Genomic DNA, 24,845 nt, shown 5'->3' with positions numbered 1-24,845 from the left:
CTCAGTTATATAAGAAAGTCAGCTGAGTGAGCCACAAGGAGCAATCCAACAGTGTTCCTCCATGGTCTCTGCTTCAGCTCCCGCATCCAGGTTCCTGCCTTGAGTTCCTTTCCTGACTTCCCAATGGCCTGCAAGCTATAAGATGAAGTAAACCCTTTCTTCTCTAAAAGATTTTGGTCATGGTATGTATCATAGTAATAGAAGGCAAATATGACAGTGCTACTAATTAAAAATAAATATACAAATCTTACCACAGTGGTAAACAAATTTTGTATTGTTCAGTTTTTAACTTTCTCATGTATAAGCATGATTTAGGAAGTCTCCTCTTTCTTGAAGCCCAAGACATATGACTTACATCCCAGTCATTCAACATCATAAACATAAAGCTTTATACCCTCAGTAGGAATCTTGGATGTGGGCACAAATCATAAATCTTAACTTCAGCTAGTCTCAGGCAGGGGCAGCTATTCCTGATGTGTGTTTCTTTGTTGGGAGGGTTTATATCAACATTTCATGGTTTCCAAAATCTTTGCTTCTCACGACCAATTTAGGAAGGTGGTTCTAATTGTGTTAATGGAAAGGCAGCACTTACCAGTTAACTGAGTTGACCAGCCAGTTATTTAAGTAGTGTAAATTACTTGATTGAGCTCAGGGTGAAAGTCAGCCCTGAAGTCCTTGAATACAACAGCATTAACTAGAAAGCTGGTGAGCATGCCCTTTAAAAGCTATGGTTTTGGAAAATCAAAATAAAACAAAGAAATGTCGGATTTTGTCATTAAGCAGGTATGGGAAATACTGATACTACATAATCTTATTTAACTATTTTTGTGACATGAAACTGTTCTTTTCTTCTGCGATTCTGGAAGTGGAACTCTGGTGTCATGTCTGTTAGGACAGAGAGTTATCTCTGAGCTTGTCTCCCAGATCTGGAGAAAGTCTTTTGTATTACTTTTGGACAACTTGTAGACCAGTGTTGCACTAAACACAGTTTGCAAATTCTGGAACTGCAACTAATGGAAAATGCTCGTTTTATGATTTGATTCATTTTCACTATAAAGATAAACAAGTTAATAAAATAATAGCCATTTATTTATACATTGTATCCAAATTAAGCTGAAATTTGGGAAAACAGAAAATATATACATGGCATGAAGTTTGCCCTTTATATGGTTCTGACCTAGTTGGGGAGCTTGTTCTGTCATTCATAACATAATATTTAACATTAAGATGCTTAATTCAATATTTGATGATTTATTCTAAATATTTGGATAAACAGTTCACATTAACAGATACAATTATCGCAGAGAGAAAGATAAAATATTGGAATAACAGAAAAGAAAATCAAGGAGGTGGTAGGATGAACTTTATGGGTTTGTTAAAGTTTCGAAAGGTTGAGTGCATCTCTTAATTAAGGAAGAGTACACAAAACTTGTTGGGCCCTTAAGTTCCTAGAAACCAGAAGTAGGGTGAAGACAATACTTTGATATATTGTAAAATGGCAAATATTTCACCAATATATTATCTCAAGTATCTTGAGGCCTTTATATACAAGATCAGAGAGTTACAGGAGCGTTCTAACTCATTTGTTTTATACATCTACTAGTTTTCCCAGTGAGTTATTATGAGTTGTTTGACTATTATCTGTGATTGGTGAAGGTAGAGATAGTGTTTTATTTACTTTTATGTTTTTGAAAACTAGTATGTTTGCACCTATAACATCTGGTGCATGGTATGTCTTGGTAAGTCTTTGATGAACATGTAAATATTAATGAAAAAATTGCAAGTCATAAAATTGTGCATGCATTCTTAATCCTAACTGCTGAACCATCTCTCTCACCTATTGTAACAGTTACCTGGAAGGGAAGCTGGGGATGTATAGGAAGGCGGCAAAAAGAGATGGAGACAAAAATAACACCTGCTATTCAAGGTCTCAAAGTTTAATGGAGAACTCCAAATATATAGGTAGAGGAAAAACCCTTCCCCCAAAGGCTGGAAGTTTCTCAGCAGAGTCAGTTCAGTTGCTAGTGTTTCTCAGGAAACTGCAGGTTCTTGAAGAATAATGGGCTTCACCTTGGTCTGAGTGCTCCACCCTAGGTGGAGGGGATTATGGCTGACACAGGAGTTCCCACTCAAAGGCTAGGAGAGGAACTTCCCATTGGTCAATGTCAAGTTCGTGGCAGGTAGCGTGGCACCTCAGTAAAACTCTCATCAACCTATCATTGAAGATTTTTAATGGAAATCAACAGAAATGTGGACATTCTACTTATGAAAAAAATCAAAATGGCTGTAATATATACTCTGTGGTAAAAATAAAGATAAGCCATTTTGATATTGTTTAAACAATCTCATTTTGAAGCAATGTGATCTTAGAACCAAATACAAGGTCTTAAGACAGAAGGACAAAAATAGAAATGCTAAAAAAAAAAAAAAAATAGAAATGCTAAGTGAATTGGTATTTGTACCTTGCTGAAGAAGCAGGTGTGGAAAGTGCCTTTAATGAAAGAGCTACAGTCTGTGAAGTGTTCATTCATGGCTGCACCTAGCACTCAGCGTAGGAATTAATCTTGTTTATTCACCACGGTCTAGGACATGGTTTTGGTTGTTACCCTCAATTCGGTGGTAACAAAATGTTGGCTTATCCCAAGTCCACACCACTATGAAGTGGCAGTCATGGTAGGAGGTGGTCCCACTGCCTTCAGAGGCTGTAATTGTAGCCCCAGTCAATTCACAACTAATATTTTTGAGAGATAGAAACATTGAGATGAGATTTTTTGAAGATATTAATGTTTTTGTGTCTTTTGGAATGATGAGAATTATCTCTCCAGTATCTTGAGATTTAACTTAGGAAATGATTAGCTTTCCAAATGGACTAATGCTACATCACTCAACGCAAATAGCCATGTGGAGAACACCCTGCCTCTGCGAAGACAGAACACCATAGAGGAAGGATGTGTTGACTACAGCACTCCCACACCTAGGCATGGGTGAATGAAGGCGTGTTTCTGCTTGTGAAGAGCACAGTACTGCTCAGAGGACTCACATGATAGAGCTCGGTGTTCTCAACACCTCCAATGAGATCCATATGCGGCTCTGATTTGGGAGTCACACAAAGGCTGGAGTGTACTTTTCTTCTCTACCCCATCTCAGCAAAGATGGACAGTCAGAAGTAATACAGGCAACCCAGAGTGGACTTCTAATGTTTTTGTATTTGTCCTTCGGTGAAGTCTTCTATTTGCTTTTTCTACTGTTAGGTTGTTTTATTTTTATTTTTTATTACAATATTATTTTATACTTTGTGGCGTGTAAATGCTAATTAGAAAAAGTATATAAAACAATTGTAACCGCATAACAGCATACAGTGAATCTTCACAGTATGTGCTTGATAAGGACTTGTTTTGAAGAAGGAGACAGTTGGAACTGATTGTCAGCATCAAGGGTCTCACAGTGCCAGGTCTCACAGTTTGTTACTTTGGTTTCTCTTTATCTCAGCATAGGCTTTTAAAAATGTTAGTGAAATGGTAGAACTTTATTTTTACGTTATTAATGTACTACAGTTTCAGATTTGCATGTAATGAGCTCTGGACTCTCTAAAATTATAATTTATTTCAAAAAATAATTTAAAAACTTAAACTTAAAAATTTTAAAAATAAATGACAACTTCAATAAAACTTTAAAGACATCTAACAAAAAATTAAACAATTAAAAAAGCAAAACTCAGAGGACAAGCTTCCAAAGATCATGGTAATTACTTGAGGCTGCAATGTTGAACTGTATCTCAATAGGAGTTTGAATTTTCCTTTTACTAGAGCCTGCTGGCTGAATGAAGCACTTTGTTAAGCAAGACTATCAGACAGTGCTTGGCACACTCTATTCAAGAGTGTGATACATTTCCCAACATGTGCTTGTGACCTTTCCATGTGAAACGTTTAGTTTTAATATTAAATTCGGATGAACAAAGGCAATGTGCAAGAATTACAATATTACAATGGAGGCATTCCTCTCGCTGAGAGGTAATAAGAAAAAACAAAACCGGAAGTGATACAATCAACCATAAAGTAGAAAAACACAAGAAAGGTAAATAAAAACTGAGACAGAGGATGCACTGTTACACATTAGATATACTCTTTAAGTTGTTCATTGGTATATTAGATCATAACTTCTTGGATATAGGACAAAATCTGGACACACCCACATATCATAGCAACAATAGTCGGCAAAACAGTAGAATTAAGGTTCCCAGTCTGCTCTTTGCAAGGCTCCTCTCTGCGAGTCCCTTCACTCCCTCCACTCTCTTGGCTGACTTACCTCTAAAGCACAGTTTCCAAGGCATCCATTTTATTGCAGAATTGCCACAAAGTAAAGTTTGGCCTTTTGCTTTCTGCCTCTGGAACATGTGTTTAGGCACTCAGGACCCTCCTAGTGGGAGAGTGATATGTTCTGAGGAAATATCATCCTGATATGATTTTAAAGTGTCTAAGCTGTCAGAATTTGGGGACATTCCTTCCAAAAAAATGAAATTAGCATACAGAAGTATTGCCCCCTTCCTCTTTAGTTTTTAGGACATTTGCAGCAGATAAATACTCACATTTTGTATTTACCCTACAAAATAGAACTTTGTGCAGAGAAGCAATGATCAGTTTTGCCTTGAAATGAGATAAGCACACGTGAAACATTGCAAGCATAAGCCGAAAATGTCACAGGTTTGGTAAGACAGGAGCTGGATTTAAATGCGGTAGCAGGGATGTTAAAGCACACAATCACAAGATTTAGATGGAAACACTCAGGGGATCCACTTGGGACTCTACGCCATTAAAAGTTGCCTTAACTCCTGTGAGCTAATAGTGATCACTCGTGAAATGATTTGTTGTTGTTCAGTGTACAGCTCTCTCTCTCTCTCTCTCTCTCTCACACACACACACACACACACACACACACACACACTGAGCCATAGTCAATGGCAGTAGGTGGTTTATGTCAGGACTGGTTTGACACCCCTCCCCAGAATAAGATAAATGTAAGTGATGAGCCCCTGGGGTTGACTGAACTCATTTTGTATTCAGCACTCTGCCTGGCCCCTTTCTCTTCTCTCTCTCCCTGTCTTTGTACATTCAAGCCTATTTGAGTTTCTTTTTTCTTTTGTAGAACTTGGTTCTTTTGATGTGCTGCAGGGCACGCCCTTCAGCAAAGAGTACTTCCCAGGAATCGGAAGCATCAGCACACAGGTCTGAGAGGCTACTGTACAATAGTTGCCCTGCAGCCCAAAGCACAACCTTTTCTCTTTGCCAAAACGGCAATGTTCAGCATATCCCGCATCCATGATTTTAAAGAGATAAGAGCTTCACAGAGTGTGAAGTACAGATTTGTTGAGCGTTTGACCTGGTTGACCCTATGGTAGGAATCTAACATGAGATGAGTCTGTATGGATTAGATAGTCATTAGTTCATCTGGATTTCTCTTGTAATTATAAATGAATGCCATTCTGCTTTCCTGTGGCTGCAGTGTGAATACGTGTGGGAACTGTAGTACCAGTCTGTGTGGGGTCCTGCGTCATCTATGTCTCCTTGTTGTTTTCCATCACAAATCATGTAAGAGAGTGCTGTGCTTTAACCCTTTATGTGCTGTGCACAGAGGTGAGAGGGATGAGGTGTGAGTACTGTTAGGCACATTGTCTACATCATTCACAGAGAGGCAAGATAGGAGGAGATGTTAATTATTTCACATCCACAAGTAGCACTTCTACTACAGAAGTTAAAAATGTTTAATAAACACATTACATTCTACTTAAAACATCTGTGTTTACTCACATATATTTTATGTGACAAATCTTTCAGGACTATGTCACTGAATGAGAACTTGGAACTGAAAAATCAAAAGAACAAAACAAAGCAGAAAATAAGGGAAAATAGTGCAATTTAAGTTTACATACACAAAAATGTATCCAACTTAAGACTTCCAAGCTAAAACAAAAACTTAAATAATAACTAACCTTAACTTTTCCCAGGTATTTAAAGGAAACCTTTTTATTAAAAATAAACAGCAAAATAATTAGAAAAGCAAACTTGATAGAAATTTGGTAATTTTCTGACTTGACGAAGCTGGAAAACCACTGTGTACAATGGAAACTGTTGGATTTTGTCTCCACACTGAGTTCATCTCATGTAAACACACTATAAGCATTACTGAAGAAGTTGATATTGTTGAAACATTGATCTGTGAAAAATACAAACTAACCAGCAAACATTTACTTTCACCTGCTTGGGACTTCTTTTATAAGCCCACCATATACTAGAAGTATATCTATGGTTCATGACATTGCTGCAAACTTCTAGAGAAATAATTTTAGTGCAATGGTGTATTAATTGTATATTCTCAACTTATTTCATGCTTAGGTGATAAATCAACTGAGGAGATGATTGCCATATATTTTGAACATTGGTATATGTGTATGTATATATGTCTGTATGTACATATATATGTATATATTTGAAATATCCATCCATCTGTATTTATGAATGTATGTATATATGTATATGTATGTATATATGCATGTTTATATGTATGTATATATGTGTATGTATGTGTATGTATGCCTGTGTCTGTCTTCTATTTATAGAAAGATAAGATGATTCATTTTTCAAATATAGCCAGAATATGTATTTTTAGAGAAATATGAAATAATTCTTATAATAAATTAGCAATGACTACACTCCCTTCTTGACTACAGGGTATCCTACTGCTTTTAGTGTGAGGCTGAGTTACCGGTAGTGTATTGATCCTAGGGTGAACATTCTCTACAGCATACAAACAACCTCTGACAGTATTAGACACCAGAAAAATTCTCTCGGGGTCATTTTGCTTAAAGAAACCCCACACTTAATAATACAGACATCTAGAAGTACCAGAGATGGAGAGGTGTAGGTATGCCAATGGAGCGCCCTTGTTGCTCTGAATCATGAATTTAACACCCCCCTCCCCCCCCTGTTTCTCTTCTCAAGGCTACACAGTGTTTCCGAAATTAGACGTTTTGAAAGAGTCTGAACTTAAATTTAGTCAGTCCTTAAATTTAGTCAGACGCACAGGTGCATGTCAGATACTGTGACACTCTTTGGTGTTTTGGCAATGGCTTAATGAATTAGGCCATGTCTCCCATCCTGGGTCATGCTGGTGAAATCTAGGTTCACGAAGAAGCAGTTTCAGGGCCTCCTTGGTCAGGGAGGATTGTTGCTTTCTGCACCATGCTGATCCAAAGTGGATTGTACTAGAAACTCATCCTGCTCTGAGTTGTTGTTTCCTGTGTTGTGTTGTTCTTTCTTGCAGGGATGCTGTCATTATCCTACAAGATTTCATTATGAATTGGCAACAACACCTGGTCTATATTCTAAAATGAACCAGAGATAGACTTTTGAAATGGATCGATGACTCCAGGTCTAGAAGTATTTCATTTTACTTTACCAAGATATAAAATTAGGTTTCCTTGTTGTTCCACTAAAAATTATTGCAGCTTTAGCAGGATATGGTGGCACACACTTTCAATCCCAGCACTTGGAAAACAGAAGCAGATATCTATGAGTTCGAAGCTGGCCTAGTTTGCATAGAAAGTTCCAGACCAGCCAGAACCACACTGTGACAACTTATCTAATAACAACAAATTGTTATAGCTCTGGATACCCAACAGAAATTGCTTAGGACAAAACAGACAGCTCTGAATGTATTCAGATATTTGTTTCCTTTACAAAATAGTAATTGAATTGGGAATAAGACTCCAGAATTTCACATTTTATATTAAATGTTTAATTACAAAACAAGTCAGAGGATACATTTAAGATAAGACATCCAGCTAATACAAATGATTACTTTGCTGAGTTTTACCAAGTAACTATATAGATTTTAGGGATTAGAATTATACTGCAATAGATATGTTTATTTTTCATTTTAGTTATTAATATCTTCCAAAGCTTTGTTTGTATTTATTCTTTTAAGCTACTTCTGCAATATAATATTTTCTATTCTTTGTTTTTCTAATCCCCATTCTCTGAGCTCCAGTAAATCTCACCGAGTATAATCTAGGGACTTTATAGAAAGAGAACAGTACTGATGGTGGAGGTCATGACCTTCTTTTTAGGACTCCAGAGGCCAACAGTTCCAAATAATTCTTTTATGAAGGAAACAATCTTAGGGCATCTGCAACTGGAATGGTCAGCACAGAGCTGTCTGAGCTGAACTGGTGCTGTTGAGTTTCCAGCACTACATTGCAATGTGTCATTTATGGTAACATTTGTAAACATCTTCACAGCCCCAACATCACTGTGAGGCCAGGGTTCATAGAGCTAGTAACCTGGGAGAAAACGGGTGAGAGACCTAGGGATGATCTTTGCAACGGTGTGTGTGCCTGACATCATCCACTTTTTGGGCACAGGAGACAGAGCTTGGCTTCTGTTTCCCAGGGAGAGCCGCTGATGTGCCCCCCTTGTCTTCCTGGACCTCTCCTGTTCTCAGGATGTAAAAGGAGGGAGTTGCTGTCCCTTATGCTTCTGGTCTAGCAGATGTCCATATTAATAGCATGCAACCCATGCTGGCTCTGTGAATGAACCAAGGTTCTCAGCCTCACTCTAGGACACTAGTTCTCAACTTTCTGAATGCTGCAACCCTTTAGTACAGTTCCTCGTGCTACGGTGGACCCCAACCATAAAATTATCCTCATTTCTACTGTAATTTTGTTATTGTTATAAATTGTAATACAAATATCTGTTTTCTGATGGGGTTAGGTGACCCCTGTGAAAGAGACATTCACCCACAGGTCGGGTTGAGAATCACTGGTCTGGGATGTTACAATTGAATAAAGAACAACAGACTGAAACCTCTAAGCTGTAGAAAAGTGGGGACACAGTAGGAACACATGTTCCATATTACCCTATTCTCTTCTCTCTCTTTTTTAGTATAGAATAGAGTTTATTCAGAGCATGGGGAGTTGAGGCAGTAGAGAGAGAGAAAGATAGAGAGAGGGGGGGAGAGAAGAGAGAGGGAGAGAGAGAGAGGAGAGAGAGAGGGGGAGAGAGAGAGAGGAGAGGGGAGAGAGAGAGGAGAGAGAGAGAGAGGAGAGTAGTAGAGGGCAGCCATGAGCACATAGAGGGAGAGGGGAGAGGGGCATAGAGAGGGGATAAGGAGCAAGGCGACAGAGCAAGAACAAGAGAGCAAGAGCCATATTATGCTATTCTTTTATTTTTTAATTTTTTTTCTTTTTTAAACATTTTTTTAATATTTTATTTTCTATATTCTTTGTTTACATTCCAAATGATTCCCCCTTTCCTGGATCCCCCCTCCCCATATGTGCCATAAACCTTCTTCTCTCTACCCACTCTCCAATCACCTCCCTCATTTTTCTCTGTCCTTATATTCCCTGTCTCCAATATGGATTGATATGTGTGTGCGTGCATGCGTGTGTGTGTGCCTGTGCATGTGTGCGTGCACATGTGTGTGCATGTGCATACATGCATGCATGCATGTGTATCTGTGTGTGTGTAAAACTCACTCTTACTGATGCCTCTAGGTTGCTTTCCCTTCTCACACTGACTTACTGAATTTATGGCAACACACTGCATTTTCACACACAGCTATTGAGGTAGGAGTTGCCCCTGCATGGAAATCCACACTACCATCTCAGGGAACTGCTCATTGCCCCAGGCTGACATGGTGTTGCTTTCTGGTCTAATGGTTTTGCTGCTTCCGATCATTTAGTGGAAACAGGATCCTTTGGAAATCCTGGGATCGCCAGATTATCCCTCTGGAAACCTGTGACTTTCTGTCCATTTGACCAAGTGCAGTCTGCCCAAACCAACGACTCTCGCACCATTCTATTTTTTAAGGAAAATCTTTCCCAGTTTTCCTCCCAAATGCTCCCACTTTCTCTCTGGCATTTCTGCCTCCCCAGCTTTCCCATTTACAGGACAGAATTCTAGAAATACCTAATGCATATCTTCAAAACACACACACACACACACACACACACACACACACACACATTGAATAAATACAGATAAAAGTTTAAAAATTAAAATGAGACATCTTAATGCAGTCAATCAAACAGAGCTTATGAGTGGAGTCGGGCCTGACCTGCTAGGCAAAAGGGACCTTAGCCCTTCAGATGCCTGGGAGGTCTCATGACAATGGCTACTGAGGAAGGATCTGTAGGAATGCAGGTATGCAAACAGACAGATGCCTGGCACAGTACTGCAAACAACTGCATTCTAACTACCATGTGACCCTGGAGGTGAATTTTGGGCTCCAGAACCAATGCAGTTACCTGAACTTTTGCTACAGCTCTGTGAGGCCTTGAGTAGAGGACCCATGTGGGTCCTTGGTCCTATGTGCCCAGGTCTTTCTGATACGAGTTGAATGCCATTATTGTCTTGTGCTGAGCTTAACCCATGTTGTAACTCTTTTTTTTAATTGAATATATTCTTCATTTACATTTCAAATGTTATGCACCTTCCCGGTTTCCCCCCTCCCTGAAAACCCCAACCCCTCTGTCCTCCCACCCCCTGCATCCAAGAATATGCTCCTCCACCCAATCCACTTCCATGATTCCCCCTTCTCTCCCCCCCCCCCCATTTTCCCACACTGGGGCATCCATTGAGCCTTCACAGGACCAAGGACCTCTCCTCCAACTGATGCACGACTAGGCATTCCTCTGCGACTCTTTTGGCTGGAACCATGTGTACCACTTGGTTGATGGCTTAGTCCCTGGGGAACCCTGGGGCATCTGGTTGGCTGACATCGTTGTTCTTCCCATGGGGGTGCAACCCCCCCACAGCTCTTCTAGTCCACCCTCCAACTCCTCAATTGGGAACCCCTCGCTCAGTCCAATGGTTGGCTGTTGGACACTGTCAATAGGACAAAATGGCAACCAACAGATTGGGAAAAGATTTTTACCAGTCCTTCATCCAATAGAGGGCTAAAATCAAATGTATACAAAGAACTCAAGAAGTTAGACTCCAGAGTGCCAAACAAGCCTATTAAAAATGGGGTACAGAGTTAAACAGGGAATTTTCAACTGAGGAACATAGAATGACTCTGAAACACCTAAAGAAATGTTCAGCATCCTTAATTATCAGAGAAATGCAAATCAAAACAACCCTGAGATTCCACCTCAGACCAGTCAGAATGGCTAAGATCAAAAACTCAGGGGACAGCAGATGTTGGAGAGGATGTGGAGAAGAGGAACACTCCTCCATTGTTGGTGGGGTTGCTAGCTGGTAAAAGCACTCTGGAAATCAGTTCCTCAGAAAATTAGACATAGTATGTCCTGACCTGGACCTGAGGACCCTGCTATACCACTCCTAGGCATATACCCAGAAGATGCTCCAACATGTCATAAGGACACATGCTCCACTATGTTCGTAGCAGCCTTATTTATAATAGCCAGAAGCTGGAAAAAACTCACATTGTGACTCTTAACTGAGGGCATCATGTGCTTATTCCTGAGGTAATCACATCACTTTCATATCAAGGTTAACTCTATTTATAAAGTAATCAGCCTGTACATACCTGATAATAATAGTGGGGATAAAAATATTATGTCAATGAAACATATATAGGAAACCTAATGAAATGTTTTTTTAATTTATCAAACACTAAAATAGATATGAAGTGTTGTATCTTGGTGAATATATTGATCTTATTGAAGTCACGACTAAGCTTGAGTTTAAACTGCCCGAGAGTGTCCTTCAGCAAAAGTCTACTGTCCTGTTTCCTGTCTCTCGTAACTTTTTACATATTGGGAACTTGTCATTAAAATGCAAATTAAGGGACAGCAAGATAGCTCTGTGCATAGATGCGCTTGCCACCAAGCCTCAGGATCTGAGTTCAATTCCAGACCTAGATGGTGGAAGGAGAGAATTAAGTTCCGAATCTGCCACATACAAGTTACACACACACATACACACACACACACACACACACACACACATTTAAATAAGTGAAAGTGATTTGTATCAGTTTCTTTTTGTAAGCATAATATATAGTCACAATATATGTTGAATTAAGGAAGCATAAAAATTATAGAAGGTGCTTCTGTCCGTACTTTTTGCCTTATTGTGATTTTTCAGGGTTCATTTATTTATTTATTTATTTAATGGTCTGGGTTTTGGATGTTCCCACCTTTTATGGTTTAGTTATTATCTATTGGGACAGTGATGTTTTATGAACAGAAACAAGTTATGTTTACAATACGATTACCTATTTCTAAAATTAAATAATTACGACTGTGATTCTCCAAACAGTTCTGTGAAGGGCAACTTACTACTGCCTGAGACTTAGTCGGAGGGAGGCAGGTTGCCTTCTGATCTGGCAGGCCACCAGTGGTTGGCGAAGGTTAGTGGGGTTGTGATCTTAAGGGCTCTATGCAAGGACTTGAAGGTGATCGATTAGGGAGGAGCAACTGTGAGTTCCTCTCATCTGTTCAGTCCTGTGATCCTGTGGCTTTTCCCTAGCCTCTGGGTCCCTGAAGAGTGTCATAGAACAACAGATGCACTCTAAGGAGGGGAGGGGGGTGGGGAGCACAATCAAAGAGACAGCGACACGATTTACTCTGAGGGTTACTTCACGTGAGCTGCTTTATGCAAAATGAAGCACAAATCACCTGCAGTTGGAAGACCCTGCCACAGTGCTGCACAAGTGAGCATGCGGTCTGCAAGCTGCATACTCAGGCGCAGCTCCTAGAGAAGCTTTGAAGAAAGCAGGCGGCGGCGACGACCCCCACCTTCAGGCATAAATGAACTCTGAACAGACTCATTTGCCATGAAGGATGAGGTGGGGAGATGCTGGCGCCTGGGGCTCTGCCTCTCCGCGCCTCCTTCCCTGAGTCGTTCTGGTGGGTTTTTGTGTCCCAAAGTTGTCCCTGTGCAAACAACAGGTTGAATATTGTAGGTGTGGGTTATTAAAGTGTCCCCGGGACAATGGCAGTCTGTGTCCCATTTGTAACGCTTGGATTAATCTTTGGAAAGTGCACACAAAATGTGACATGATGTTGGCTTCCAACATTATTCAGTCTGCATAGCAGCAAATCCTGCCCTGTCTCCCTGGAAATAAAACTCTGCAGACTGCCCCTGCCAACTCAAAGCGACCTATCATTTATGCTGCTGAGCAGGGACACGCGGTAGCACTGCAGTGAGATTTTGTAGTTTGAAGAAACACTCATGATGGAAATAAATTGTGGCCCATCTTGTCCTCAGCTTCCCTAAAGGAAGTCTGCACTTAGCTAAGTCATATTTTATTTTGCTTCTTAAGGAAGAAATAACAAAGTATTCATTTTCAAAGAGGATTCCACATTCACGTAGGATTATAACTAAAGTGACAAAGAGCCTTTGACATTTTATCTTTTCCCGCATCTTTCCTTTTCGATGAAGTCTGAGGGGAAGAGCTATATAATATAAAGGGAGAAACAGGTCCTCAAAACAAGTCACACACCAAACAATATTTCCTCCCCCCCCTTTTTATGCCTCAGGAGATGCTAAAGTATTGAGGCTCAGCATTATCCTGTTGATGTCTCTTTCTTGGGAAAGGTGTAAGTGGCATGGTGGGATCTGGGAAGGGACCACTCAAGCTACTGCATTTAAGAACATCTCAATATTGTGATTTGAAAAATAATTGAGAGAGACAGGGGATGGAGAGTCATCAAGTGGAATTCGCAGAGAGCCAAGGGGACAACTCTCTCATAGCCAAGGTCGCCTCCCTGTTGGTCTTGTGTAGGGGGAATGGAAGCTGCCTAATGAACTGGAATTAGGAAAAGATGAATCAAGTGTTCTCCAAGAAAAGAAGTATTTACAAGGTCTGTGTTCCCTGTTTAGGAGAGTCACGTGGTGTTTATGCACTGACTGTGTGTACTGGCTGGTTTTATATGTCAACTGGACACAGTGTGGGTGGTGCCCTCCCTGGGCTGGTGGTCCTGGGTTCCATAAGAAAGCAGGCCGGGCAAGCTATGGGAAGCAAGGCAGTAGTAAGCAGCGCTTCTCCAGGGCTTCTGCATCAGCTCCTGCCTCCAGGACCCTGCCCTGGTTGAAATCCTGTCCTGACCTCCCTCCATGATTAATAAACAGCAACATGAAGTGTAATTCAAATAAGCCCTTTTCTCCCTAACTGGCTCTTTGGTCATGCTGTCACATCGTGGTGACAGCATGACGTTCTAACAGGTGTGTTCACTCAGGGTGTCCTCCGAACATGGAGGAACAATGTCACAGGGCTAGGAATGGCTTCTGGCAAATTCACAATGACTTTTGTACCCCTCAGAACAAGTGTATGCTTGGTCCATCATGTAGAACATACTTCCATTTTCCCTATTTGTTGCCTTTAATAAATCAAATTCAGAAATTTCAGCTATTAAGCCAGTTTACCATTAAAATATTGTCTCAATTTGTCTGGCATAGTCAAAATCACCAAGAAGTTTTATTTAAGGGGGGAGAGGTACATAGTCCATACAGGGGGCTATAGCTAAAACCCACACACAGGAGTTCACAGTTCATCTAGAAGACTGGGCCTTTGTGACCTGAAGGACAGAGCCTGGTTGGGGTGGGTGTGGCCCTGTGTAGAACAGGTGGTACCTTGGCTGTGACACTTGTGAGTGACCCTGAATCTGGCTCTATACTCTCTTTCCCACTGGTTCAGCTTGCTCAGGAACAAGGCTGCAGGACAGGTCACTGTTGCACGGAGCAAAACTGGCACGTGGCCCCCTGTGATGACTCCCTTCCTGGTTTCATTTTCCAGCTGCAGTTCATTTGCTTGGTCATCATGTTCTAGCAGGTGTGGCGATTCAGGAGGTCCGATTTTCAGAGCGTGGGCTTCGAGACAGGGTCTCATATATTCCATGAATCTGGCTGGCTTCTAATTCCCTGGGTAGCCAAATCTGCCCTCAAAACCCCTGCCTCTACCTCCCAAGTGCTGAGATTACAACACCAGCCCTGGCTGTGCTGAAAAATTTTAAGGTGTTTTTAAACATATAAAGCTGTCAGCTGGCACTGGGTGTGGGCGTAGTGACACACGCCTTTAATTCCAGGATTTAGGAAGCAGAGGCAGGCTTCTACAACTACAGCAGCAGCAGCAGCAGCAGCAGCAGCAGCAGCAGCAGCAGCATCCAGTTGGCTCAAAAAGAATGGAAGCCCTTGACCACCTGAATTTCATACAACAAATTGACCGTGTTCAAGGAAAAGCCCAAGCTACACAAAAATGTGGAGGAGACCTGTGCTGTGTGCCTAGAGAGAGCAGGGTGGGTCTTTACCTCCGCTGCTTCTCCCGCAGCTGTCTAGCGCCTTCCTGTCCAGAGAGCTTTTCCTTTCTGAATGAACTGTCTCCAAGCCAATTTCAAACACACGTTCCTGTTCCTGGTCCAGTGCATTGCCCTCAGACTTGAGAACCTGAATACTTAGCATTGTCCTGGGACACTGAGAGGGGCCTTCCGAACTCTTCTCCTCTAACCCCAGGGTCACTCCTGCAGCCCGCAGCCCGCAGCCCGCAGCCCGCAGCCCGCAGCCCGCAGCCCGCAGCCCGCAGCCCGCAGCCCGCAGCCCGCAGCCCGCAGCCCGCAGCCCGCAGCCCGCAGCCCGAGGCTTGCTGTGGGTGGCCAGGGATAAAGGAGAATGCTGCAAACACGGATCACAAAGAAGACTCCCATTTTGCAAGTGGCTGACACCATCATCATTTTGGGAATGTCAGCCTAAAAAGAGACAGTGACTGCATATCACCAGCAGAGTAAATGAGAGTGTTAGGTAGGACCAACCAAAGGCAAGCACCTGTGGCTTTGACCTGACCCTGTAACCCACCTTTAGGGGACTTGCAAATGCGTTACGTTTTTAAATAGACGATTGTAAAGGAGCAAACATCCGAGTACCCTAAAGGTCTTAAACGCACAGTTTATCTGTTACTAATGGTGAAATGGAAAAAATTTAAAATATTTTCCCCAAAGAAGGCTAGTCTTTAAAAAACGTTATCACTTGTTAAAAACAACTTAAATCTAAAAATTCAACATATGGAACCACAGCGCCACCATCTGGCTGTATAGATGACAGCAGGTATCACAAGAGCACTGGAAGGGAAACATGGTCTTTGTCAATTCACTTTTAAAATTAAAAAATCTTCTTAACTGTAGCACAGGATGGTGACCCAGCTGATTGGGGGAGGGAGTGAAAAAGGAGGATTGCAGATTTCAAAGCCAGATTGGGCTATAGAGTCCTTAGCCTGGAAAGCATAGCACCGCCCTTCCCCGCGCCCCACCCCTGCCTCCCCTACACAAAAAGTAAAAAGAGGTCTGGGATACAGCTCAGTAGTTGGTGTACGCCTAGCAGACACGGGACCCTAGGTCGGATCCCAGCAAAATTATCAGTATTTTTTGGTATTGATAGGAAATTAAAAGACGTTTAAAAACAACCCCTTCAGTCTGGTGTTAGTCTGTTGCAGTTTTGCATAAACAGGCTTCTGTGATATCCCACAAGGCTGTGGGCACGGTGATGGAGAGTGCTGCTGACATCCTTAAAGCTCTGTAGCTGTTTAAGACAAAACCAGCTCAATAGGACAGATTTGACCTTGCTTTAAGGTGCGTAGTGCAAAATCTGCCTTTGAACACATGGGAACTCAATATAGAGTTCTTTCCATTTATCTGCAGTCCAAAAGTCCTTTTTGTATTGAGTTTTGTGAGTATAAAACAATCGCTAAGTCACAGGGTGACTAACATCTGTAGTTTTATTTGTACACTACTCTCAAAAAGACCTTTTATGATATACCCCAGGGATAAAAAGTCAAGTCCATATTTCTTACTCTTGTAGGATCTATATTTTGACTGACACATGCGCTGTGTTGAACAGAAATGTTATTATAACACTATTTGGAGACTACTGAGAACAAGGAGCTAAGGGCTTTACATTGATTTCAAAATAAATGCTGTCAGCAGTACTATCAGGAGCGTGTTGTTGTCACAGTTTCCAATTTACAGATGAGGGAAAGCAAAGGGAGACTGGGGGACGGTGCCTAGGCTTAGCAGTTGACACACAGGGTCAACCTGTCATTCCCCAGAACCGCCACATGAGGGCCTAGACAAGGAGCACTGTCAGTGGGGTGTCAGGAAAACAGATGTATTCCAATCCTTTGCCTGTGTGTGTGTGTGTGTGTGTGTGTTGCCGAGCTCTTAAAATACACTGACGTTTTCATTAGACTATGCAAACGATTTGTGATAGAATGAAGTTGTGATGTTATTCTGACTTTTGGCTTTTATAGGTTAGAGTATGTGACCTTGTAATGCACATACCACAAAATAAGTAAGTAAGATAACACACCCTTCTCCTCATTCACTGTTTGTGTAGAAAACTGAGGCCCAACGCTTTGTCAGAATGGAGTCCTTGCTTTTATGTTTTCAAAGTTCTTTCATATAAATTCTGAGAAAATGTTTTATATTCATATCAAATATGGTGTTCCTAGAGTCAAAGATCATCTTTTGCTTCCTACTCAATCATTTTACCCAGCCTGTGCTCCTGCAGACATGCTGCTTTGAATATCAGGGTGAGACTCACCTTCCTACAGACACATTGGCGGTCACGGCAGACTTCGCTGCTCAATGAAAGACTCGACAGTCCTAGAGTAATAATCAAGAGTCCTTCTATACTAGAGTCTGGGTTTGGGTCTGAGTGGAGAGTAAATGATCAGTAAGGAGCCCTGGTCCAACCTGCATGTACGCCAAAGAGGAGAACGAGAATGGGGAAGTGCTCCGTTGTGTTGTGTTTGGAAGCCACACGAGGGGAAGTGTGACCTGAGGAAGAGAATGGTGTGAACTTGAGTGCGCTGGTTAGAATCAGGTTAGAACCTCGGATGCTGGCCTTAGCTTTCCTTAATTCTGTACCCTAACCAGACCCACGTTTATGATCTCTGATCCAGTCACCAGTTATTTTCTCTCAATATGCTCTTCTTTTCATTCCACTGTTATCTTTTTAAAAGCCTGTTTGTATTTAGATAGTTGTGAAGTTTCCTAATGTCCCTATCCCTTTACGGAAGTCAGGACAGATCCTTAGCAAAACTCCTTTAACTGAGCATGGACTAAACCGACAGAACATGGGTTGAAATGATATGTGTTACTTTAGTTTTGATTTAAAATATGCCTGAAATTTTCCATTTTTCTTCTCATAATCCCCAATGTATTTCTACTATCACTTGGATTTTAAAAAGATAGCTCTAATTTCTAGGGCAGAATAAAGCCATCAGATTGAGAGCCAGGGTTCTGAGGGCCTCATGATGCTAGGCAAGTGCTCTACCACTGATATACGTGTGTGTGTGTGTGTGTGTGTGTGTGTGTGTGTGTGTGTGTGTGTATGTGTGTGTGTGTGTGTGTGTGTGGTGTGTGTATGATGTATATGTATGTGTGTGTGTGATGTATATGTATATGTATGTGTATGTATATGGCTTCCCATTTCTTATTTTCTTTTCTATTTTCCATTTTGCTTTTATTAACATATTCTTCATATAATATACGTTGACTATGGTTTCCCTCTCTCTTCCTTTCTCTCAGTTTCTCCTCTCCTTCCCTCCCAGCTGGATCCATTTTCTTTCTGTCTCTCCTTAGAAAACAAATGGGCATCTAGGAAATAATTAAAATTAAATTAAATTAAATTAAAAAGCCAAATAAATTGAAGTATAACAAAACAACCAAACAAGAAAAAGAGACAAAGAAAAACACGGGAAACTCACACAGACTCAGAGACACACATGTTCACTCTCTTAGGAACCTCATCAAACCCCAAATCAGTAAGACCTGTGAGATTAAAAAAGCGAACATCAAAATTTCTCTGACTTATGAGACAAAGAACTTCTGGAGATGTCTTTGAACTCACTCTGTGTTAGCTATCCACTGCTGGGCACGGGGCCTGCCCTTAGGACTGGTTTGCTTCCCCAGTGAAGACACTTGAAGAAAATGAAATTTTCACTTACAAGTGATTATCAATTGGAGGTGGCTTCGGGGTTAGGGAAGGGTGTGTATATCCACTTCTCTTCTTAGCCCTAGACCCACGCAAGCCCTATTTAGGTCACATGCGTGCCAGCCCTGGTGTGTCTAGAAGGTCTGTGTTTTCAGTCACACTATTGACAAACGAGATTCTCTTCCCAGCCGCTGCCAGTGGACAAGAGTGTTCCAGTTAGAAGTGGGGCTTTGGGTCCAGCTGCCCTCTTCAGTGCTGGGATTTTCTCTGGCTTGACTTTGTGCAGGTCTTGTGCATGCTGTCACAACTGTCAGTTCACATCTGCTCTGCTGTGTCTGGATAACACTGTTTCCTTGTGGTCATCCACTGCCTCTGACTTTTACAATCATTCTGCCTCCTCTTCCATGACGACCGCTGAGTCTTTGGGTGAGGAGGCATAGTAGAGATACCCACTCACTGCTTCCTTTGATGTTCATCAGAGAAACTTTTTTGGAGATGGAGATTAGCACAGAGATTCATAGTTGGTCAAGGTACTGTGGGACCAACGCAGACTCTTCTCTTTTCCTCTCCTCCATCCCTCTTCCTCCTGTGACTTCTCCCCCTCCTCCCCATAGTCCTCATTATATAGCCTAGATGGCTGTCCTTTGACTCACGATCCCCTGGGTTCAGCCTCCCTCCTCCTGCTGTGCACATTGGTACTCAGGTTCTGAATCTTTACACAGGAGATGATGCTCTGATTGCAATTTTGTGTGATTGAAAAATACTCTGTTAGGTAAGCCGCTGATGTTTTCCAGGAGTGGATGGACATATTTTACTGGCAGACAGTGTTACTTCCTTTAATGTTGCTTCTCTCTGTTCTTCACATATGATTGGAACCTATGCTAAAGATTTTTACTTTAGTACTACTTTGTATTGTCACTTTGTTACTTTCTGAATATTTCCATTAAAGCTACACCCTTACATAATCCATCAGCTCTGCTTTCTCTGCCTACATAAAGATTGCCAGAGACGGTTGAACAATTCTATCTATATAGATCAGGCATTCATAAGGCCAGCAGAATCCTCAACAGCAAACATTGTTTCTCTAATGAATTCCCCTATTCTTTATTCTTTTTTTAAATGAAGATTATCATGGAAAATTTTATATAGATATAATAATGGTAGGCATAAAAGTATTCCTAATTTGATTGAAGGTGGGAATTATAAACAACTTCTGATAAAGTTGAAGATTTACATGGAAAATATTTCTGGTAAAATTGAAGAAATATATAGAAAAATATGTTAAAATTGAAATGCTATAATATCATGGAAAATTATAGAGATAAAATGGTAGGCATAAAAATAATTCTTAGTTGATCGAAAGTAGAATCATAAATATTTTCAGGTAAAATTGAAGATTTACATGGAAAATATTTCTGATAAAATTCAAGAAATATATAGAAAAACATGTTAACATTGACTATTTCATGGAAAATTACAGATAAAGTGGTAGACATAAAAAACCTTTTAAATTAATTGAAGGTGGAATTAAAAACATTATGAGATAAAATCAAAGATTTACATGGAAATATTTCTGATACAATTGAATAAATATATAGAAAAGCATGTTAAAATTGAAGATAATCACGGAAAATAATATGGATAAAATGATAGGCATAAAAAGCATTACTAAATTAACTGAAAGAGGAATTCCAAACATTTTCTGATAAAATTGAAGATTTACATGAAAAATATTTCTGTTAGTCTATGTCTTTTTATTGGGTAATTGAGTCTATTGATGTTAAGAGATTAAGAAATAGTGATTGTTGTTTCCTATTATTTTTGATGTTATTTTTATGTTTGTGTGGATATCTTTTTTTGAGTTTGTTGGAAGATTACTTTCTTACTTTTTCTAGGGTGTAGTTTCCCTCCTTGTGTTGGCATTTTCCATTCATTATCATTTGTAGGGCTGGATTTGTGGAAAGATATTGTGTAAATTTGGTTTTATAATGGAATATCTTGGTTTCTTCATCTATGGTGATTGAGAGTTTTGCTGGGTATAGTAGTCTGGGCTGGCATTTGTGTTCTCTTAGGGTCTGTATGAGATCTGCCCAGGATCTTTTAGCTTTCATGGTCTCTGGTGAGAAGTCTGGTATAATTCTGATGGGTCTGCCTTTCTAAGTTACTTGCCCTTTTCCCTTACTACTTTTAATATTCTTTCTTCATTTAGTGCATTTGGTGTTTTGATTATTATGTGCTGGGAGGACTTTCTGGTCTGGTACAGTCTATTTGGAGTTCTGTAGGCTTCTTGTATGTCCATGGACATCTTTTTCTTTAGTTTAGGGATGTTTAATTCTATAATTTTGTTGAAGATATTTACTGGCTCTTTAAGTTGGAAATCTTCGTTCTCTTCTATACCTACAATCCTTAGGTTTGGTCTTCTTATTGTGTCCTGGAGTTTCTGGATATTTTGGGTTAGCAGCTTTATGCATTTTGCATTTTCTTTGACTGCTGAGTCAATGTTTTCTATGGTAACTTCAGCACCTGAGATTCTTTCATCTATTTCTTGTATTCTGTTGTTGATCTATGTCTAGTCATCTATGACTCCTGAATTCTATCCAAAGAATAGATGGATAGAATTTTTTCTATCTCTCACTTTGTGATTTCTTTATTGTTTCTACTTCCACTTTTAGATCCTGGATGGTTTTGTTCAGTTCCTTCACTTGACTGTGTTTTCCTGTAATTCTTTAAGGGATTTTCGTGTTTCCTCTTTAAGGGCTTCTGTCTGTTGATCTATGTTCTCCTGTATTTCTTTATGGGAGTTATTTAAGTCCTTCTTGATACCTCTATCAGCATCATGAGATACTATTTTAAATTCAACTCTTGCTTTTCCAGTGTGTTGGGGTATCCAGGACTTGCTATGGTGGGAGATCTGGGTTCTGATGCTGTCAAGTAGCCTTGGTTTCTGTTGGTTGGGTTCTTGTGCTTGCCTTTTGCCATCTGGTTATCTCTGATGCTAGTTGGTCTTGCTGTCTCTGGCTTGAGCTTTTCCTTTCTGTGGGCCTGTAAGCCCATGTCCATACTCCTGGGAGACCAACTCTTTTCTGGCAGGGTCTGTGGACAGAAGGCTGTGGAGCTTCCTGGCTCCCTGGTACAAATGGCAGCCTGAAGAATACTGTCCCAGCTGCTCCACTGATTGTATGGCTTGTGTACGCCTAGCTGTTTCCCTCCAGAGAGAAGGTGGAAATTTCACCTCCACATAGAAGTCAAAGCTCTGCTGGGAGATCACTCTTTCCTGGAAGGCTGTGCACAGAAGGCTGTGGAGCTGCCTGGCTTCCCGGTACCCCTATTCTATATTCTTATTTACAGCTTAGAACATTCATATTCAACAACAATCTGCAAAAACTGAAATCCAGCAGAGTAAATGTTCACTGTCCTGGTGCAACCAAAGGTTGCATATAAACATGTCCTCCGTTGGCCTTTCTGTGACATCACAATGAAATTGATATTCCTTCCCTAAAGGATTTGTGCCTCGGGTCCCATCCCGTTTGCCTTTTGGATTCTCCACCAATTGGTAAATTTTCAATGTACGTTATAGCTGCCTTCTCATTTGCAAACAACAATAACAACAATGAAACAAAACAAAAACAAAACATTGACTGTCTTCTACTTCTGAACAAATATACAAGCAAATAAAAAAACATACTCTTATTTTCTTCCATGAGCAAGCCTTTCTTGCTTCACCACCACATTCCAATTTACATATTCTTTTTTTTCAATTTACATATTCTTCTTTCTTCCCTATTGGTTGCCTGACTGGTTTCCAGCATCTTAAACTCTCTCTGTCTCTGTCTCTGTCTGTCTCTGTCTATGTCTATGTCTCTGTCCCTCTCTCTCTGAATAGTTTTCTCTCTGTTTCTGTATCCTCTTCTTCCTGCTCCTCCTCTTCCCTCTCTTTTTCTTAAATACTGTTCTTACCAAAGTCCTCAGGGCACTCCAAGTTCCGTGATTTCTGAGTATTTGAAAGACTGACTATTCCTGTTGAACAAACCTTCTCTTGGTCCGGGGAGTGCTCTCAGTCAGCTCCTTTGGGGTTTCTAATTTATGATTTTGTCCTTTGATGAAGTTCATCACACTGGGTTCTGTTCTCAGATTTAACTTTGTCTTAAATAGGCTCACATATTGCTCAGCCCGTTCGTCACATCTTAAAACTTCTGTTGCTTCACCATAAACTCAAGGCCCAGCTCCCTGAACCCATTCCCTACACAACTCTCTGTCTCTCTTTCTGTCTGTCTGTCTGTCTGTCTGTCTGTCTTTGTCTCTCTTTCTGTCTGTCTCTGTTTCTCTGTCTCTCTCTCCTCTTGGCACTAGAACCATCCCTCTTACTGAAGTGGTGCAAAGATTTCCAGGAGGCAGATGCCTTACATCCCCCTCCTAAACATTGTCCTTGAGCAGACAGACTGTGTCTTCAAAACAGGACCAGGACAGAGTCACTTGTGACTTTCAGTGCCCCAAAGCACTCACAAAAATGTAGCCCACCTACTCTTTGATGTACGGAGCCAGGCTCACGCTTACTGCTTCCAAAAACTCTCAGTTCTTTCCTTTTCCTTCTATTTCCGATCCAGATTTCCTTCCTTCCATCCTTCAGGCTCTGCTCACTCTGGCTGTTCACTCTGACCAGTCTTAGCTGCTTTGCCTGGGGAACGCCCAGTAATTTCTCTGAGGTAATTTGGAATCTAGTCCTTTTGGGAGATTTACTGAGCCCTGTTCTGGGTTGCAAATTGCCTCTGTGATAACACTTATTATTATAATTTATTATCATTGGCTGCTAACTTGTCTGTCTTCCCCAGTAGACTATAAACATCACCATGATTCTGCTATCCACAGCTATTCAGAAATGGACTGGGTTGTAAAAGGGATACAAGCCAAATGGTAGGTGGGTGGCTCTCTTAGACTTTTATAATTGTGCCACTTTCTATCCTTCCTGCTCTCCACAGGCCATATGTTCCAGCCAAACTCCTTCATCTTCCTGAATGTGAGTTGTGCTTTCTCCTCTTGTGTGACTTGGATCATCTGTCCCCCTGTTCTTAAAAAAAGCATCTCTCTGTGCTGAACATGTGGACATTACTTTCAGGTTTTAAGGCCAGCTTCCAAACCTATCCGCACCATAAAGTGTTTTATCACCTCTATGAAAGAAGACCTGGATTTCCACTGAATTCTCAAACATTATCGGAATTTTTTTTTTAGATACAAATCACCCATAATTTTTCATAGTGGTCATGCTGCCTTCCATGAAAGTATGATCTGGAAGAGTATATTTCTTTCTTTCTCTGAATTCTTTGTAATTTGCTGTGTTAGTTTTGTGGTATGCAACACACTTTACCTTGTGCCAGAGTTGTGTGCAGACATGATATTTCTTAAAATAATAACTCTGAAATAGTAATAGTCTCATATCTGAGTATCTGCAGTGCTTGATGTGTGTGTGTGTATGTGTGTGTGATATGTTGTGTGGTGTGATGTGTGTTTATGTGTGTGTATACATGTGCTCTGTGTATGTGTAATACACTCATAAAGTATAAAATATGTGTTATATACATCAGCAAATGATTTCTTCATCTTTTTTCTGTATGGCTCATCAGGACTTTTTATTCTAAGCCACAGTCTTATTTTCTATAGCATAGGTTTACTTACCTATTTTTAGTTAGTATACAAAGCAATAGATTTCCTTATAGCATTTCATACATTCTTTTTTTTATTTCATATATTCTTAATTTAGGTGGATTTTGCCCCATCCTGCTCTTCTCTTCCTCCATGGCCCCTGTGCTCACTTCAGAGCTCCCAGCCAGGGTCCCCTTACAACCTCATAGCACGCGTGGCCTCCTGCCTTTCTCACCTTCACATCTTAAAGCCCCCATGTGTCCC

General features: G+C 40.7%; 1 protein-coding gene across 1 annotated transcript in view; it reads right to left on the bottom strand.

Moving 5' to 3' along the window:
* The window catches only part of Grid2 (glutamate ionotropic receptor delta type subunit 2), a 1,574,882-nt gene that overhangs the window by 807 nt on the left and 1,549,230 nt on the right, over positions 1-24,845 (bottom strand). The gene's annotated exons all lie outside the window — the stretch shown is intronic.

The sequence above is a fragment of the Apodemus sylvaticus genome, chromosome 2 (assembly GCF_947179515.1).
Source record: "Apodemus sylvaticus chromosome 2, mApoSyl1.1, whole genome shotgun sequence".
NCBI lineage: Eukaryota > Metazoa > Chordata > Mammalia > Rodentia > Muridae > Apodemus > Apodemus sylvaticus.
Note: the sequence above shows the minus strand (reverse complement) of the source record. Positions and strands in the feature narration are given on the sequence as shown.